At 45.4% G+C, this 16,581-nt stretch overlaps 16 non-coding genes and 1 pseudogene across 16 annotated transcripts; all 17 read left to right on the plus strand.

Annotated features, from left to right (window-relative positions):
- The first annotated feature begins 32 nt into the window (after nt 1-32).
- LOC139298233 (U1 spliceosomal RNA) lies at nt 33-196 on the plus strand. The gene has a single exon (XR_011598520.1). It is a non-coding gene; the product is annotated as a U1 spliceosomal RNA (small nuclear RNA).
- Nucleotides 197-697: 501 nt separating this feature from the next.
- Nucleotides 698-861, plus strand: LOC139298438 (U1 spliceosomal RNA). Its single transcript, XR_011598705.1, has one exon. It is a non-coding gene; the product is annotated as a U1 spliceosomal RNA (small nuclear RNA).
- Nucleotides 862-1,355: 494 nt separating this feature from the next.
- On the plus strand, nt 1,356-1,519 carry LOC139298271 (U1 spliceosomal RNA). The gene has a single exon (XR_011598556.1). It is a non-coding gene; the product is annotated as a U1 spliceosomal RNA (small nuclear RNA).
- An 855-nt stretch (nt 1,520-2,374) lies between these two features.
- On the plus strand, nt 2,375-2,515 carry LOC139298440 (U4 spliceosomal RNA). The gene has a single exon (XR_011598707.1). It is a non-coding gene; the product is annotated as a U4 spliceosomal RNA (small nuclear RNA).
- A 545-nt stretch (nt 2,516-3,060) lies between these two features.
- On the plus strand, nt 3,061-3,224 carry LOC139298237 (U1 spliceosomal RNA). Its single transcript, XR_011598524.1, has one exon. It is a non-coding gene; the product is annotated as a U1 spliceosomal RNA (small nuclear RNA).
- Nucleotides 3,225-3,708: 484 nt separating this feature from the next.
- LOC139298384 (U4 spliceosomal RNA) lies at nt 3,709-3,849 on the plus strand. Its single transcript, XR_011598654.1, has one exon. It is a non-coding gene; the product is annotated as a U4 spliceosomal RNA (small nuclear RNA).
- A 545-nt stretch (nt 3,850-4,394) lies between these two features.
- Nucleotides 4,395-4,558, plus strand: LOC139298451 (U1 spliceosomal RNA). The gene has a single exon (XR_011598717.1). It is a non-coding gene; the product is annotated as a U1 spliceosomal RNA (small nuclear RNA).
- A 490-nt stretch (nt 4,559-5,048) lies between these two features.
- On the plus strand, nt 5,049-5,212 carry LOC139298457 (U1 spliceosomal RNA). Its single transcript, XR_011598723.1, has one exon. It is a non-coding gene; the product is annotated as a U1 spliceosomal RNA (small nuclear RNA).
- A 485-nt stretch (nt 5,213-5,697) lies between these two features.
- Nucleotides 5,698-5,838, plus strand: LOC139298385 (U4 spliceosomal RNA). The gene has a single exon (XR_011598655.1). It is a non-coding gene; the product is annotated as a U4 spliceosomal RNA (small nuclear RNA).
- A 545-nt stretch (nt 5,839-6,383) lies between these two features.
- Nucleotides 6,384-6,547, plus strand: LOC139298255 (U1 spliceosomal RNA). Its single transcript, XR_011598541.1, has one exon. It is a non-coding gene; the product is annotated as a U1 spliceosomal RNA (small nuclear RNA).
- A 494-nt stretch (nt 6,548-7,041) lies between these two features.
- On the plus strand, nt 7,042-7,205 carry LOC139298316 (U1 spliceosomal RNA). The gene has a single exon (XR_011598597.1). It is a non-coding gene; the product is annotated as a U1 spliceosomal RNA (small nuclear RNA).
- Nucleotides 7,206-7,689: 484 nt separating this feature from the next.
- On the plus strand, nt 7,690-7,830 carry LOC139298386 (U4 spliceosomal RNA). Its single transcript, XR_011598656.1, has one exon. It is a non-coding gene; the product is annotated as a U4 spliceosomal RNA (small nuclear RNA).
- Nucleotides 7,831-8,375: 545 nt separating this feature from the next.
- On the plus strand, nt 8,376-8,539 carry LOC139298256 (U1 spliceosomal RNA). The gene has a single exon (XR_011598542.1). It is a non-coding gene; the product is annotated as a U1 spliceosomal RNA (small nuclear RNA).
- Nucleotides 8,540-14,166: 5,627 nt separating this feature from the next.
- LOC139298324 (U1 spliceosomal RNA) lies at nt 14,167-14,339 on the plus strand (annotated as a pseudogene).
- Nucleotides 14,340-14,833: 494 nt separating this feature from the next.
- Nucleotides 14,834-14,997, plus strand: LOC139298458 (U1 spliceosomal RNA). The gene has a single exon (XR_011598724.1). It is a non-coding gene; the product is annotated as a U1 spliceosomal RNA (small nuclear RNA).
- A 484-nt stretch (nt 14,998-15,481) lies between these two features.
- Nucleotides 15,482-15,622, plus strand: LOC139298387 (U4 spliceosomal RNA). Its single transcript, XR_011598657.1, has one exon. It is a non-coding gene; the product is annotated as a U4 spliceosomal RNA (small nuclear RNA).
- Nucleotides 15,623-16,167: 545 nt separating this feature from the next.
- On the plus strand, nt 16,168-16,331 carry LOC139298257 (U1 spliceosomal RNA). The gene has a single exon (XR_011598543.1). It is a non-coding gene; the product is annotated as a U1 spliceosomal RNA (small nuclear RNA).
- Nucleotides 16,332-16,581: the final 250 nt, after the last annotated feature.

Raw genomic sequence — 16,581 nt, forward strand, 5'->3', positions numbered from 1 at the left:
ACTGAGCACCCTGTCTGTTACAGTTCCAATTCATACTTACCTGGCAGGGGAGACACCATGATCAAGAAGGTGGTTCACCCAGGGCGAGGCTCGGCCATTGCACTCCGGTTGTGCTAACCCCTGCGAATTCCCCAAATGTGGGAATCTCGACTGCATAATTTCTGGTAGTGGGGGACTGCGTTCGCGCTCTCCCCTGATGGATATGTTGCAAAAAAAACTCACAAACAAATATGTCTCATCCTGTGTTGGACATGCGTAGGAGGCTGATACCCAATATCCACCTTCTGCGTTAGCTTGTGATAGTGGCAATGTCCATTTTGAGACCGTTGGGTACTTTTGCATTATGTCCACATAGTGGCAGTGTTGCTGTGCAGCAGTGTTTGGCATACACCGTGAAGCTGTGTGTTGACTAATGCAATGTACCTGCGATCCCGTTGGCAGCGAGAAGTGGGTGTGGCCTTTTAGATAGGACAAAATGAATTGCGTGCTCTCCTCTGTGAGAATGTCCTTTGTTTGTGGAAGAAATGTGCTCTAGACATTCTTCCATTGCTAGCGTGCTTAGGTCTCAGGCGTTTGTGCAGTTGCTGGGCTGCTCAGAGTCACAAAGGCACTGAACTGTGGGATTATGCGTTGTAGGCACCGTCAGCCAGGGTCCAGAGTGTGGGACTGAGCACCCTGTCTGTTACAGTTCCAATTCATACTTACCTGGCAGGGGAGACACCATGATCAAGAAGGTGGTTCACCCAGGGCGAGGCTCGGCCATTGCACTCCGGTTGTGCTGACCCCTGCGAATTCCCCAAATGTGGGAATCTCGACTGCATAATTTCTGGTAGTGGGGGACTGCGTTCGCGCTCTCCCCTGATGGATATGTTGCAAAAAAAACTCACAAACAAATATGTCTCATCCTGTGTTGGACATGCGTAGGAGGCTGATACCCAATATCCACCTTCTGCCTCAGCTTGTGATAGTGGCAATGTCCATTTTGAGAATGTTGGGTACTTTTGCATTATGTCCACAAAGTGGCAGTGTTGCTGTGCAGCAGTGTTTGGCATACACCGTGAAGCTGTGTGTTGACTAATGCAATGTACCTGCGATCCCCTTGGCAGTGGGTGTGGCCTTTTAGATAGGACAAAAAGAATTGCGCGCTCTCCTCTGTGAGAATGTCCTTTGTTTGTGGAAGAAATGTGCTTTAGACATTCTTCCATTGCTAGCGTGCTTAGGTCTCAGGCGTTTGTGCAGTTGCTGGGCTGCTCAGAGTCACAAAGGCACTGAACTGTGGGATTATGCGTTGTAGGCACCGTCAGCCAGGGTCCAGAGTGTGGGACTGAGCACCCTGTCTGTTACAGTTCCAATTCATACTTACCTGGCAGGGGAGACACCATGATTAAGAAGGTGGTTCACCCAGGGCGAGGCTCGGCCATTGCACTCCGGTTGTGCTGACCCCTGCGAATTCCCCAAATGTGGGAATCTCGACTGCATAATTTCTGGTAGTGGGGGACTGCGTTCGCGCTCTCCCCTGATGGATATGTTGAAAAAAAAGAATCCACAAACAAATGTGTACTTTACTGCTGCGTAAGTGGCCGATAGTAAATATCCACCTCCTGCTTCAGGCTGTGATAGTGGCAATGTTCATTTTGACACCATTGTGTAATCTTGTAATATGTCCACAAAGCGGCAGTGTTGCTGTGCAGCAGTGTCTGGTATACACCATGAAGCTGCGTGTTGACTAATGCAATGTACCTGCGATCCGGTTGGCACGAGAAGTGGGTGTAGCCTTTTAGATTGGACAAAATGAATTGCATGTTCTCCCCTGTGAGAATTTTCTTTGTTAACAATAGTACACTCACTAAAAAGGAGGGGCTTGTAATCAATAAGCCAATCACACGCAACATAAACATTTCATTGTTTTGAAATGATTGTACACTCAGTAAAGATTGGCAGATGCACCATGTACCTTGTTATGTGGAAAAGTAAAGAAAAATCAAATGTGTTGTTGTCTGCGCTGTAGACACCATTGTGTAATCTTGTAATATGTCCACAAAGCGGCAGTGTTGCTGTGCAGCAGTGTCTGGTATACACCATGAAGCTGCGTGTTGACTAATGCAATGAACCTGCGATCCGGTTGGCACGAGAAGTGGGTGTAGCCTTTTAGATTGGACAAAATGAATTGCATGTTCTCCTCTGTGAGAATGTTCTTTGTTAACAATAGTACACTCACTGAAAAGGAGGGGCTTGTAATCAATGAGCCAATCACACGCAACATAAACATTTCATTGTTTTGAAATGATTGTACACTCAGTAAAGATTGGCAGATGCACCACGTGTGCTGTGACTCATGGACAAGATCCAGGTTTAACTCGCAGCTTCCTTAAGTATTCTTGCGCAGAGGCAATTTTATAGTCTATGAAGTTCTGCTGAGACGTGATTATTGCTGGTTGAAAACTTAACCCAATACCCCGCCTGGATGACTTGAAATACAGTCAGCTGTGGCAATTTTTGTTAGTCTCTGAAGAGACTTTATAATTTGTATCAATAGTAAAGCCATATTCAATGAATACTAGTTGGCTACTTCTTGTACCTTGTTATGTGGAAAAGTAAAGAAAAATCAAATGTGTTGTTGTCTGCGCTGTAGGCCAATATCCACCTTCTGCGTTAGCTTGTGATAGTGGCAATGTCCATTTTGAGACCGTTGGGTACTTTTGCATTATGTCCACAAAGTGGCAGTGTTGCTGTGCAGCAGTGTTTGGCATACACCGTGAAGCTGTGTGTTGACAAATGCAATGTACCTGCGATCCCGTTGGCAGCGAGAAGTGGGTGTGGCCTTTTAGATAGGACAAAATGAATTGCGTGCTCTCCTCTGTGAGAATGTCCTTTGTTTGTGGAAGAAATGTGCTCTAGACATTCTTCCATTGCTAGCGTGCTTAGGTGTCAGGCGTTTGTGCAGTTGCTGGGCTGCTCAGAGTCACAAAGGCACTGAACTGTGGGATTATGCGTTGTAGGCACCGTCAGCCAGGGTCCAGAGTGTGGGACTGAGCACCCTGTCTGTTACAGTTACAATTCATACTTACCTGGCAGGGGAGACACCATGATCAAGAAGGTGGTTCACCCAGGGCGAGGCTCGGTCATTGCACTCCGGTTGTGCTGACCCCTGCGAATTCCCCAAATGTGGGAATCTCGACTGCATAATTTCTGGTAGTGGGGGACTGCGTTCGCGCTCTCCCCTGATGGATATGTTGAAAAAAAAGAATCCACAAACAAATGTGTACTTTACTGCTGCGTAAGTGGCCGATAGTAAATATCCACCTCCTGCTTCAGGCTGTGATAGTGGCAATGTTCATTTTGACACCATTGTGTAATCTTGTAATATGTCCACAAAGCGGCAGTGTTGCTGTGCAGCAGTGTCTGGTATACACCATGAAGCTGCGTGTTGACTAATGCAATGTACCTGCGATCCGGTTGGCACGAGAAGTGGGTGTAGCCTTTTAGATTGGACAAAATGAATTGCATGTTCTCCTCTGTGAGAATGTTCTTTGTTAACAATAGTACACTCACTAAAAAGGAGGGGCTTGTAATCAATAAGCCAATCACACGCAACATAAACATTTCATTGTTTTGAAATGATTGTACACTCAGTAAAGATTGGCAGATGCACCACGTGTGCTGTGACTCATGGACAAGATCCAGGTTTAACTCGCAGCTTCCTTACGTATTCTTGCGCAGAGGCAATTTCATAGTCTATGAAGTTCTGCTGAGACGTGATTATTGCTGGTTGAAAACTTAACCCAATACCCCGCCTGGATGACTTGAAATACAGTCAGCTGTGGCAATTTTTGTTAGTCTCTGAAGAGACTTTACAATTTGTATCAATAGTAAAGCCATATTCAATGAATACTAGTTGGCTACTTCTTGTACCTTGTTATGTGGAAAAGTAAAGAAAAATCAAATGTGTTGTTGTCTGCGCTGTAGGCCAATATCCACCTTCTGCGTTAGCTTGTGATAGTGGCAATGTCCATTTTGAGACCGTTGGGTACTTTTGCATTATGTCCACAAAGTGGCAGTGTTGCTGTGCAGCAGTGTTTGGCATACACCGTGAAGCTGTGTGTTGACTAATGCAATGTACCTGCGATCCCGTAGGCAGCGAGAAGTGGGTGTGGCCTTTTAGATAGGACAAAATGAATTGCGTGCTCTCCTCTGTGAGAATGTCCTTTGTTTGTGGAAGAAATGTGCTCTAGACATTCTTCCATTGCTAGCGTGCTTAGGTCTCAGGCGTTTGTGCAGTTGCTGGGCTGCTCAGAGTCACAAAGGCACTGAACTGTGGGATTATGCGTTGTAGGCACCGTCAGCCAGGGTCCAGAGTATGGGACTGAGCACACTGTCTGTTACAGTTCCAATTCATACTTACCTGGCAGGGGAGACACCATGATCAAGAAGGTGGTTCACCCAGGGCGAGGCTCGGCCATTGCACTCCGGTTGTGCTGACCCCTGCGAATTCCCCAAATGTGGGAATCTCGACTGCATAATTTCTGGTAGTGGGGGACTGCGTTCGCGCTCTCCCCTGATGGATATGTTGCAAAAAAAACTCACAAATATGTTTGATCCTTTGTTGGACATGCGTAGGAGGCTGATACCCAATATCCATCTTCTGCCTCAGCTTGTGATAGTGGCAATGTCCATTTTGAGAACGTTGGGTACTTTTGCATTATGTCCACAAAGTGGCAGTGTTGCTGTGCAGCAGTGTTTGGCATACACCGTGAAGCTGTGTGTTGACTAATGCAATGTACCTGCGATCCCCTTGGCAGTGGGTGTGGCCTTTTAGATAGGACAAAAAGAATTGCGCGCTCTCCTCTGTGAGAATGTCCTTTGTTTGTGGAAGAAATGTGCTTTAGACATTCTTCCATTGCTAGCGTGCTTAGGTCTCAGGCGTTTGTGCAGTTGCTGGGCTGCTCAGAGTCACAAAGGCACTGAACTGTGGGATTATGCGTTGTAGGCACCGTCAGCCAGGGTCCAGAGTGTGGGACTGAGCACCCTGTCTGTTACAGTTCCAATTCATACTTACCTGGCAGGGGAGACACCATGATCAAGAAGGTGGTTCACCCAGGGCGAGGCTCGGCCATTGCACTCCGGTTGTGCTGACCCCTGCGAATTCCCCAAATGTGGGAATCTCGACTGCATAATTTCTGGTAGTGGGGGACTGCGTTCGCGCTCTCCCCTGATGGATATGTTGAAGAAAAAGAATCCACAAACAAATGTGTACTTTACTGCTGCGTAAGTGGCCGATAGTAAATATCCACCTCCTGCTTCAGGCTGTGATAGTGGCAATGTTCATTTTGACACCATTGTGTAATCTTGTAATATGTCCACAAAGCGGCAGTGTTGCTGTGCAGCAGTGTCTGGTATACACCATGAAGCTGCGTGTTGACTAATGCAATGTACCATGCGATCCGGTTGGCACGAGAAGTGGGTGTAGCCTTTTAGATTGGACAAAATGAATTGCATGTTCTCCTCTGTGAGAGTGTTCTTTGTTAACAATAGTACACTCACTAAAAAGGAGGGGCTTGTAATCAATAAGCCAATCACACGCAACATAAACATTTCATTGTTTTGAAATGATTGTACACTCAGTAAAGATTGGCAGATGCACCACGTGTGCTGTGACTCATGGACAAGATCCAGGTTTAACTCGCAGCTTCCTTACGTATTCTTGCGCAGAGGCAATTTCATAGTCTATGAAGTTCTGCTGAGACGTGATTATTGCTGGTTGAAAACTTAACCCAATACCCCGCCTGGATGACTTGAAATACAGTCAGCTGTGGCAATTTTTGTTAGTCTCTGAAGAGACTTTACAATTTGTATCAATAGTAAAGCCATATTCAATGAATACTAGTTGGCTACTTCTTGTACCTTGTTATGTGGAAAAGTAAAGAAAAATCAAATGTGTTGTTGTCTGCGCTGTAGGCCAATATCCACCTTCTGCATTAGCTTGTGATAGTGGCAATGTCCATTTTGAGACCGTTGGGTACTTTTGCATTATGTCCACAAAGTGGCAGTGTTGCTGTGCAGCAGTGTTTGGCATACACCGTGAAGCTGTGTGTTGACTAATGCAATGTACCTGCGATCCCGTTGGCAGCGAGAAGTGGGTGTGGCCTTTTAGATAGGACAAAATGAATTGCGTGCTCTCCTCTGTGAGAATCTCCTTTGTTTGTGGAAGAAATGTGCTCTAGACATTCTTCCATTGCTAGCGTGCTTAGGTCTCAGGCGTTTGTGCAGTTGCTGGGCTGCTCAGAGTCACAAAGGCACTGAACTGTGGGATTATGCGTTGTAGGCACCGTCAGCCAGGGTCCAGAGTGTGGGACTGAGCACCCTGTCTGTTACAGTTCCAATTCATACTTACCTGGCTGGGGAGACACCATGATCAAGAAGGTGGTTCACCCAGGGCGAGGCTCGGCCATTGCACTCCGGTTGTGCTGACCCCTGCGAATTCCCCAAATGTGGGAATCTCGACTGCATAATTTCTGGTAGTGGGGGACTGCGTTCGCGCTCTCCCCTGATGGATATGTTGCAAAATAAACTCACAAACAAATATGTTTGATCCTGTGTTGGACATGCGTAGGAGGCTGATACCCAATATCCACCTTCTGCCTCAGCTTGTGATAGTGGCAATGTCCATTTTGAGAACGTTGGGTACTTTTGCATTATGTCCACAAAGTGGCAGTGTTGCTGTGCAGCAGTGTTTGGCATACACCGTGAAGCTGTGTGTTGACTAATGCAATGTACCTGCGATCCCGTTGGCAGTGGGTGTGGCCTTTTAGATAGGACAAAATGAATTGCGCGCTATCCTCTGTGAGAATGTCCTTTGTTTGTGGAAGAAATGTGCTCTAGACATTCTTCCATTGCTAGCGTGCTTAGGTCTCAGGCGTTTGTGCAGTTGCTGGGCTGCTCAGAGTCACAAAGGCACTGAACTGTGGGATTATGCGCTGTAGGCACCGTCAGCCAGGGTCCAGAGTGTGGGAGTGAGCACCCTGTCTGTTACAGTTCCAATTCATACTTACCTGGCAGGGGAGACACCATGATCAAGAAGGTGGTTCACCCAGAGCGAGGCTCGGCCATTGCACTCCGGTTGTGCTGACCCCTGCGAATTCCCCAAATGTGGGAATCTCGACTTCATACTTTCTGGTAGTGGGGGACTGCGTTCGCGCTCTCCCCTGATGGATATGTTGAAAAAAAAGAATCCACAAACAAATGTGTACTTTACTGCTGCGTAAGTGGCAGATAGTAAATATCCACCTCCTGCTTCAGGCTGTGATAGTGGCAGTGTTCATTTTGACACCATTGTGTAATCTTGTAATATGTCCACAAAGCGGCAGTGTTGCTGTGCAGCAGTGTCTGGTATACACCATGAAGCTGCGTGTTGACTAATGCAATGTACCTGCGATCCGGTTTGCACGAGAAGTGGGTGTAGCCTTTTAGATTGGACAAAATGAATTGCATGTTCTCCTCTGTGAGAATGTTCTTTGTTAACAATAGTACACTCACTAAAAAGGAGGGGCTTGTAATCAATAAGCCAATCACACGCAACATAAACATTTCATTGTTTTGAAATGATTGTACACTCAGTAAAGATTGGCAGATGCACCACGTGTGCTGTGACTCATGGACAAGATCCAGGTTTAACTCGCAGCTTCCTTACGTATTCTTGCGCAGAGGCAATTTCATAGTCTATGAAGTTCTGCTGAGACGTGATTATTGCTGGTTGAAAACTTAACCCAATACCCCGCCTGGATGACTTGAAATACAGTCAGCTGTGGCAATTTTTGTTAGTCTCTGAAGAGACTTTACAATTTGTATCAATAGTAAAGCCATATTCAATGAATACTAGTTGGCTACTTCTTGTACCTTGTTATGTGGAAAAGTAAAGAAAAATCAAATGTGTTGTTGTCTGCGCTGTAGGCCAATATCCACCTTCTGCGTTAGCTTGTGATAGTGGCAATGTCCATTTTGAGACCGTTGGGTACTTTTGCATTATGTCCACAAAGTGGCAGTGTTGCTGTGCAGCAGTGTTTGGCATACACCGTGAAGCTGTGTGTTGACTAATGCAATGTACCTGCGATCCCGTTGGCAGCGAGAAGTGGGTGTGGCCTTTTAGATAGGACAAAATGAATTGCGTGCTCTCCTCTGTGAGAATCTCCTTTGTTTGTGGAAGAAATGTGCTCTAGACATTCTTCCATTGCTAGCGTGCTTAGGTCTCAGGCGTTTGTGCAGTTGCTGGGCTGCTCAGAGTCACAAAGGCACTGAACTGTGGGATTATGCGTTGTAGGCACCGTCAGCCAGGGTCCAGAGTGTGGGACTGAGCACCCTGTCTGTTACAGTTCCAATTCATACTTACCTGGCTGGGGAGACACCATGATCAAGAAGGTGGTTCACCCAGGGCGAGGCTCGGCCATTGCACTCCGGTTGTGCTGACCCCTGCGAATTCCCCAAATGTGGGAATCTCGACTGCATAATTTCTGGTAGTGGGGGACTGCGTTCGCGCTCTCCCCTGATCGATATGTTGCAAAAAAAACTCACAAACAAATATGTTTGATCCTGTGTTGGACATGCGTAGGAGGCTGATACCCAATATCCACCTTCTGCCTCAGCTTGTGATAGTGGCAATGTCCATTTTGTGAACGTTGGGTACTTTTGCATTATGTCCACAAAGTGGCAGTGTTGCTGTGCAGCAGTGTTTGGCATACACCGTGAAGCTGTGTGTTGACTAATGCAATGTACCTGCGATCCCGTTGGCAGTGGGTGTGGCCTTTTAGATAGGACAAAATGAATTGCGTGCTCTCCTCTGTGAGAATGTCCTTTGTTTGTGGAAGAAATGTCCTCTAGACATTCTTCCATTGCTAGCGTGCTTAGGTCTCAGGCGTTTGTGCAGTTGCTGGGCTGCTCAGAGTCACAAAGTCACTGAACTGTGGGATTATGCGTTGTAGGCACCGTCAGCCAGGGTCCAGAGTGTGGGACTGAGCACCCTGTCTGTTACAGTTCCAATTCATACTTACCTGGCTGGGGAGACACCATGATCAAGAAGGTGGTTCACCCAGGATTTTGTTGTAGTCGTGCGGTGTAAGGGGCGCAACAAAGTGCTTTGTGGCCAAATGCCTATGGGTGCATAATGTCTTCAGGCGGGATACAAACCCATCGCAGGAATGCTGTCCGTTTTGATCTTCAAGATGAGCTTCAGATGGACCGACTGCAATTCAGCAGGCATGTGTTGCAGAAAGAATTGGGCTTTGCAACAAACGAGTTAGAATATATTTTTGCTTACCCGGGGAAGAAGATCTTTGAAGTTGTCTTTACCACCAATCAGCACTTTGAAAACTGCCTGGAAAGGTTTGAAAAAAAGAAAAGATCTGCACCAAGCTTCAACAAGATCACCATGATACCTCTTGCAGAAAGGGATCTCAGGACTGTTCATGTCATGATTTTCTCAGAAAAAGTCAGAAATCAAGATGTATGGACCTGGATGGCAAGGTACTGTGAAGTTCTCACTGCAACTGAAGTAATGGACATTGATGGAATAAAAACAGGCACCAGGCGATTCCAAGTGCGCCTAACAAGAAAGGAAGGACAATTGCAACATATCCCAAACTCCATACAGCTGGGAGCCTTTAGGGGTTCTGTTTACTACTACGGGCAGCCAAAAGAATGCAGGAAATGTGGCAGCTTGGACCACCTTGCAGCCACCTGTAATCAGGTCATATGCAGGAACTGCAAAGCAACTGATCATACAACAGCACAGTGTCCAACCCCTGTCAAGTGCAATCTCTGTTCCTCTACCAGCCATCGCTTTAAAGACTGCCCACAATCCTACTCCAACCGGGTGAAGCTATCCTCTACCCAAATTCTTGCAGCCCCAATGGAGGCACAAGCAACGGAACAACCTGATCTTCAGACGGCATCCTCTTCAGACATTAACACAGCTCTTCTGTCAACACATACAGCCCCCCAGCAGCCCCCCAGGGCAGAACCCATAATAGACCAGGAGGAAGTGGCATCAGATGTTGAGACCATCTTGGACTGGAGTGCAGAACCAGCAGATGAAGTCATCGATATGCCCTATACCCCCTCCACTATGGCCGCCTATTCTATCCCGCAAGCAGTCTCGGAAGTAGGGCCTACGGTCAGAAAGGACATGGGTCCAATATCTCTTCAGGATGCGGGGAACATGTTGGAGACTCTGATGGCAGGCCTTCCCTCACCTCTTGCCCAAGGTAAAGAAGAGCCCAAGGTGGACCTCCTGGATAAAGAACAGGCAAAGGCCCCTTCATCAACGCTCATCGAGACCAATCTGGGCCAAGACTCGCATGGTTCACCATCAAGGAAACGACATCAGGAATCACCCGTATCAGGTGAATCTTCCCCTACATTTACACCTGTTCTGTCCTTAGAAACCTGGCCCATTGCACCCCCCACATCCAGCCCCTTCCTTGAGCTCAATGATGTAGTTGCATTCTCTTCTGCTACATCAATCAAACACATACATCCAATTAAAGATAAGACTATTAAGTCAAAGAAGAAGAAGCCAAAGAAGATGTCCCAGTTTTAAGACATTCCTTTGACCCCCGATTTGACCCCAATGGCCCCTCTCTCTGTTGCCTCTTTAAACACAAGAGGCCTAAATGACCCTGTGAAATGTCTGTCAGCTTTTACATTTCTACATTCAGAGAATAATGACATCTTCCTGCTTCAGGAATGTAACATAAGATATAGGGAAAACTACAAGGTCTTTGAGGACAGATGGAGCCATGGTCAATCAGTATGGTCAGGAGATAATAAAAATCGAACATCAGGGGTCGCAATCTTGTTTAAGGGGCAGGATTTCCACATACAAAGTGTGCAACGCATAATAGATGGTAGACTCCTCTGTGTAGATGTTAGGTGGCATAATGTCAACTTAAGAATAATCAATGTTTATTGCTCCGCTGAGCTCAGAGAACGTTTAGATATTCTGAAAGCAATCCAGCCCCTCCTTGTATGTGGAAGGGAAATCATCTTGGGTGGAGATTTTAACTGTGTGGTGGAAAAAAAAGATAGATTAACGACAACCTTGGTAAAGCTGGATTCCAGCTCAGAAGCACTTAAAAACTTAATCCAAGATTTCAAACTGAAAGATACTTACCGTACAATAAACCCAAACATACCTGGGTATACTTGGTCAAATGGTAGAACACACTCCAGAATAGACTTTATACTGACATCCAAGGGACTGCTGGTATCCAACGCATCAGTTAAACCCACCTTCTTCTCCGATCATGCAAAAATTGAGTGCACCCTTGACTTTAAAGATAAAGAAAAAAGAGGTAGAGGCCTCTGGAAGTTAAATATATCCCTCCTGGAAGACAATTATGTGGTGGGAAGGTTCAAGGAAAAGATTAACCAATGGTCATCTATTCAGGCTGCTTTCAATTCTGTGGGAGAATGGTGGGAAGAAATCAAAGTCCGAACAAGGAGCTTCTTCGTTGCGGAGGGTAAAAGAGCAGCTAAGAAAAAACGATATAAGCTTAAAAATCAGCAGGCAAAGCTACAGCGTCTGTATACAATGGCTCATGAAGGTTTTGACGTTGAAGAAGACATAGCAAAACTCAAGAGGGAGATGTTACGACTCGCTGCAGCAGCAAGCCGTGGGATACTAACACGAAGTCGAGTACTTCAAATGGAAAATAATGAAAAATGTTCAAGGTATTTTTTCAGAAAATTAGCACGACCTAGAAACATCATGTATTCACTTAAAGATGAAAATGGGAAAGAACAGACAAAAATTGAAGAAATACTTACCAGTGTACAGACCTTTTACTCAGACCTCTACAGAAGTGAGGACGTAGACCAAGCGGCCTTGGCGAATCTCTTATCTAAAGTTAAAAATAATGCCAATGACTATGACGGTGAGCTTGAGGGTGATTTGTCCTTACATGAATTGACCAGAGCTGTTGAAAGCTTGCAGAATAACAAAACCCCGGGGGCAGATGGCTTGCCAAAAGAATTCTACATAACCTTTTGGTCTGAATTAAAAGTCCATCTTTTAAAAATGTATAATGAGAGCCTCCTTGTGGGTAGTTTACCATCGTCCCTAAGAGAAGGCACAATTTCTCTATTGTTTAAAAAAGGTGACAAAAAAGACATAAAGAACTGGCGTCCACTTACATTACTTGGCGTGGACAGAAAGATTTTGGCAAAAGTATTATTTTTCCGAATGCAGGGAATGGTAGACAACATAGTAGAAGTCGATCAGACATGTGCAATACCTGGAAGATCCATCAGAGACAGCCTCGCCCTAGTCAGAGACTCCTACCTGTATGCTATGGACCGTAGGCTACCAATGTGCATCTCTGGTCTTGACTTAGAAAAAGCCTTTGATAGGATAAACCATGATTATTTAAAAGAAGTTTTGGTTCATTTTGGGTTTGGCTCAAAGGTTAGAGCCTGGGTTGACCTATTGTATACAGACTGCTGGAGTAAAGTTATCCTAAATGGTCATATTACAGAACCCTTTATGGTTTCATCGGGGGTCAGGCAAGGTTGCCCATTATCTGTAATTTTGTTTGTTTTGGCTATGGAACCGCTGGCTTGTGGAATAAGACAGGACCATTCTATTCATGGCCTCCTTGTCCCAGGTAGCAGTGGGAAAGAAGCAAAGGTAGCCTTGTACATGGATGATATTACAATCATATGTTCAGACAATAGGTCACTTTTTGGTGCTCTTGGGTGGTGCGAGCAGTTTTCCCTTGCATCAGGAGCCAAATTAAATAGACCCAAGAGTGAGGTTCTGTACCTTAACTGGAAAGAGCATAAAGCCGATCTGGGGATAGTAGTAAAAGAAGACAGAGTGAAAATTTTAGGAATAGAGATAGGAAGGGGCATGGAAAATGTAAATTGGGAAGCAAGACTTCCATCAATCAAAGGAAAGCTTCTAAGGTGGGAAGATAGGGACCTTACATTCACAGGTAAAATTCTAGTTATTAAGGCAGAAGTCTTGGCCTCAATCACCCATCTGGCCGCCACTCTGCCAGTACCAAGATTCTTTCAAACATGTCTGAAAAGATCCATATTCCAATTCATTTGGGGTTCAAAGCAAGAGTATGTTAAAAGAACGATTATGTACAAATCCTTAGATGAAGGTGGGAAGGCAGTTCCAGAGTTGGGGGTTAAACTACAAGCTATATTCTTAACACCAATTTTGAATGCTGTTTTAAACAAAGAAAACACCAGCCTCTGGACAAACTTTGCAAAGTTTTGGGTGGGCCAAAAGATCCTTACTGGAATGGGTAGAAGACCTCCTCTAGATACCCCACATGCAGAGACAAGACCAACGTTGTATGACAAAGCCATGACACTATTTAAGTTAGCCAAGCTAGAAAAGCCTTGTACAGGCTATGTGAACAGGGCTATTGTTGAAAAGAGTCTTTCACCTCAGACCTCAGGCCTAGTACCAGTCGGAACCTTACCAGAAAGCCAGTGCATTAGAATATGGAAAAATGTTAACCTGCCATTCCTTTTTAATGCACATAAGGATTTGGCTTGGAAAGCAGTCCATAATTGCCTCCCAACAAAAGCTTTCCTGAAAAAGAGGCGATGCTCTCACAGTGCCAAATGTCCCAGAGTGAACTGTCACAGTGATGAAAATGTAAGCCACCTGTTTTGGTCATGCCCCAGTTCACAAAGAGTATGGAAAATTCTAAGGCCATGGTTAGCAGATCTTTATAGATGTCCTGATGAAAAGGATGTGATGTATGGCGACCTTCTTCCAAACAGTTATGGGAAAAATGAAAGGTGGTGGGCAGCAATTAACTGTATAAAAGAAGGGATTTGGAGGTGTAGGAATGTAACAGCCTTTAAGAAATGCTATATATCACCAGACTCGGTTGTAAATGTTGGCCTCACAATGGTCAGGGACTACATATTCAGGGACAGAATGAAGAATAACGAGGGAGAAATTAAGAATTTGTGGAAACTTGGAGATGGATTTTTAGCAAAAAAACTTATGGATGCCTTTTAAAGTAAATAAGAAATGATGTAATAAATGTATTTTAAGCGAGATTGTATTATTTGCATAATGTATTTGTTATATGTGTGCTAAATTGTTGATATGTTTTTGTAAAATGGAATAGGATGTGTGCATTGCTCTTGTAAATTTCTTTGTCGTGAATCAATAAAATGCTTCTAAAAAGGAAAAAGGGTTCACCCAGGGCGAGGCTCGGCCATTGCACTCAGGTTGTGCTGACCCCTGCGAATTCCCCAAATGTGGGAATCTCGACTGCATAATTTGTGGTAGTGGGGGACTGCGTTCGCGCTCTCCCCTGATGGATATGTTGCAAAAAAAACTCACAAACAAATATGTTTGATCCTGTGTTGGACATGCGTAGGAGGCTGATACCCAATATCCACCTTCTGCCTCAGCTTGTGATAGTGGCAATGTCCATTTTGAGAACGTTGGGTACTTTTGCATTATGTCCACAAAGTGGCAGTGTTGCTGTGCAGCAGTGTTTGGCATACACCGTGAAGCTGTGTGTTGACTAATGCAATGTACCTGCGATCCCGTTGGCAGTGGGTGTGGCCTTTTAGATAGGACAAAATGAATTGTGCGCTCTCCTCTGTGAGAATGTCCTTTGTTTGTGGAAGAAATGTGCTCTAGACATTCTTCCATTGCTAGCGTGCTTAGGTCTCAGGCGTTTGTGCAGTTGCTGGGCTGCTCAGAGTCACAAAGGCACTGAACTGTGGGATTATGCGTTGTAGGCACCGTCAGCCAGGGTCCAGAGTGTGGGACTGAGCACCCTGTCTGTTACAGTTCCAATTCATACTTACCTGGCAGGGGAGACACCATGATCAAGAAGGTGGTTCACCCAGGGCGAGGCTCGGCCATTGCACTCCGGTTGTGCTGACCCCTGCGAATTCCCCAAATGTGGGAATCTCGACTGCATAATTTCTGGTAGTGGGGGACTGCGTTCGCGCTCTCCCCTGATGGATATGTTGAAGAAAAAGAATCCACAAACAAATGTGTACTTTACTGCTGCGTAAGTGGCCGATAGTAAATATCCACCTCCTGCTTCAGGCTGTGATAGTGGCAATGTTCATTTTGACACCATTGTGTAATCTTGTAATATGTCCACAAAGCGGCAGTGTTGCTGTGCAGCAGTGTCTGGTATACACCATGAAGCTGCGTGTTGACTAATGCAATGTACCTGCGATCCGGTTGGCACGAGAAGTGGGTGTAGCCTTTTAGATTGGACAAAATGAATTGCATGTTCTCCTCTGTGAGAGTGTTCTTTGTTAACAATAGTACACTCACTAAAAAGGAGGGGCTTGTAATCAATAAGCCAATCACACGCAACATAAACATTTCATTGTTTTGAAATGATTGTACACTCAGTAAAGATTGGCAGATGCACCACGTGTGCTGTGACTCATGGACAAGATCCAGGTTTAACTCGCAGCTTCCTTACGTATTCTTGCGCAGAGGCAATTTCATAGTCTATGAAGTTCTGCTGAGACGTGATTATTGCTGGTTGAAAACTTAACCCAATACCCCGCCTGGATGACTTGAAATACAGTCAGCTGTGGCAATTTTTGTTAGTCTCTGAAGAGACTTTACAATTTGTATCAATAGTAAAGCCATATTCAATGAATACTAGTTGGCTACTTCTTGTACCTTGTTATGTGGAAAAGTAAAGAAAAATCAAATGTGTTGTTGTCTGCGCTGTAGGCCAATATCCACCTTCTGCGTTAGCTTGTGATAGTGGCAATGTCCATTTTGAGACCGTTGGGTACTTTTGCATTATGTCCACAAAGTGGCAGTGTTGCTGTGCAGCAGTGTTTGGCATACACCGTGAAGCTGTGTGTTGACTAATGCAATGTACCTGCGATCCCGTTGGCAGCGAGAAGTGGGTGTGGCCTTTTAGATAGGACAAAATGAATTGCGTGCTCTCCTCTGTGAGAATCTCCTTTGTTTGTGGAAGAAATGTGCTCTAGACATTCTTCCATTGCTAGCGTGCTTAGGTCTCAGGCGTTTGTGCAGTTGCTGGGCTGCTCAGAGTCACAAAGGCACTGAACTGTGGGATTATGCGTTGTAGGCACCGTCAGCCAGGGTCCAGAGTGTGGGACTGAGCACCCTGTCTGTTACAGTTCCAATTCATACTTACCTGGCTGGGGAGACACCATGATCAAGAAGGTGGTTCACCCAGGGCGAGGCTCGGCCATTGCACTCCGGTTGTGCTGACCCCTGCGAATTCCCCAAATGTGGGAATCTCGACTGCATAATTTCTGGTAGTGGGGGACTGCGTTCGCGCTCTCCCCTGATGGATATGTTGCAAAAAAAACTTACAAACAAATATGTTTGATCCTGTGTTGGACATGCGTAGGAGGCTGATACCCAATATCCACCTTCTGCCTCAGCTTGTGATAGTGGCAATGTCCATTTTGAGAACGTTGGGTACTTTTGCATTATGTCCACAAAGTGGCAGTGTTGCTGTGCAGCAGTGTTTGACATACACCGTGAAGCTGTGTGTTGACTAATGCAATGTACCTGCGATCCCGTTGGCAGTGGGT

The sequence above is a fragment of the Enoplosus armatus genome, chromosome 15 (genome assembly GCF_043641665.1).
Source record: "Enoplosus armatus isolate fEnoArm2 chromosome 15, fEnoArm2.hap1, whole genome shotgun sequence".
NCBI classification, from domain to species: Eukaryota; Metazoa; Chordata; class Actinopteri; order Centrarchiformes; family Enoplosidae; genus Enoplosus; species Enoplosus armatus.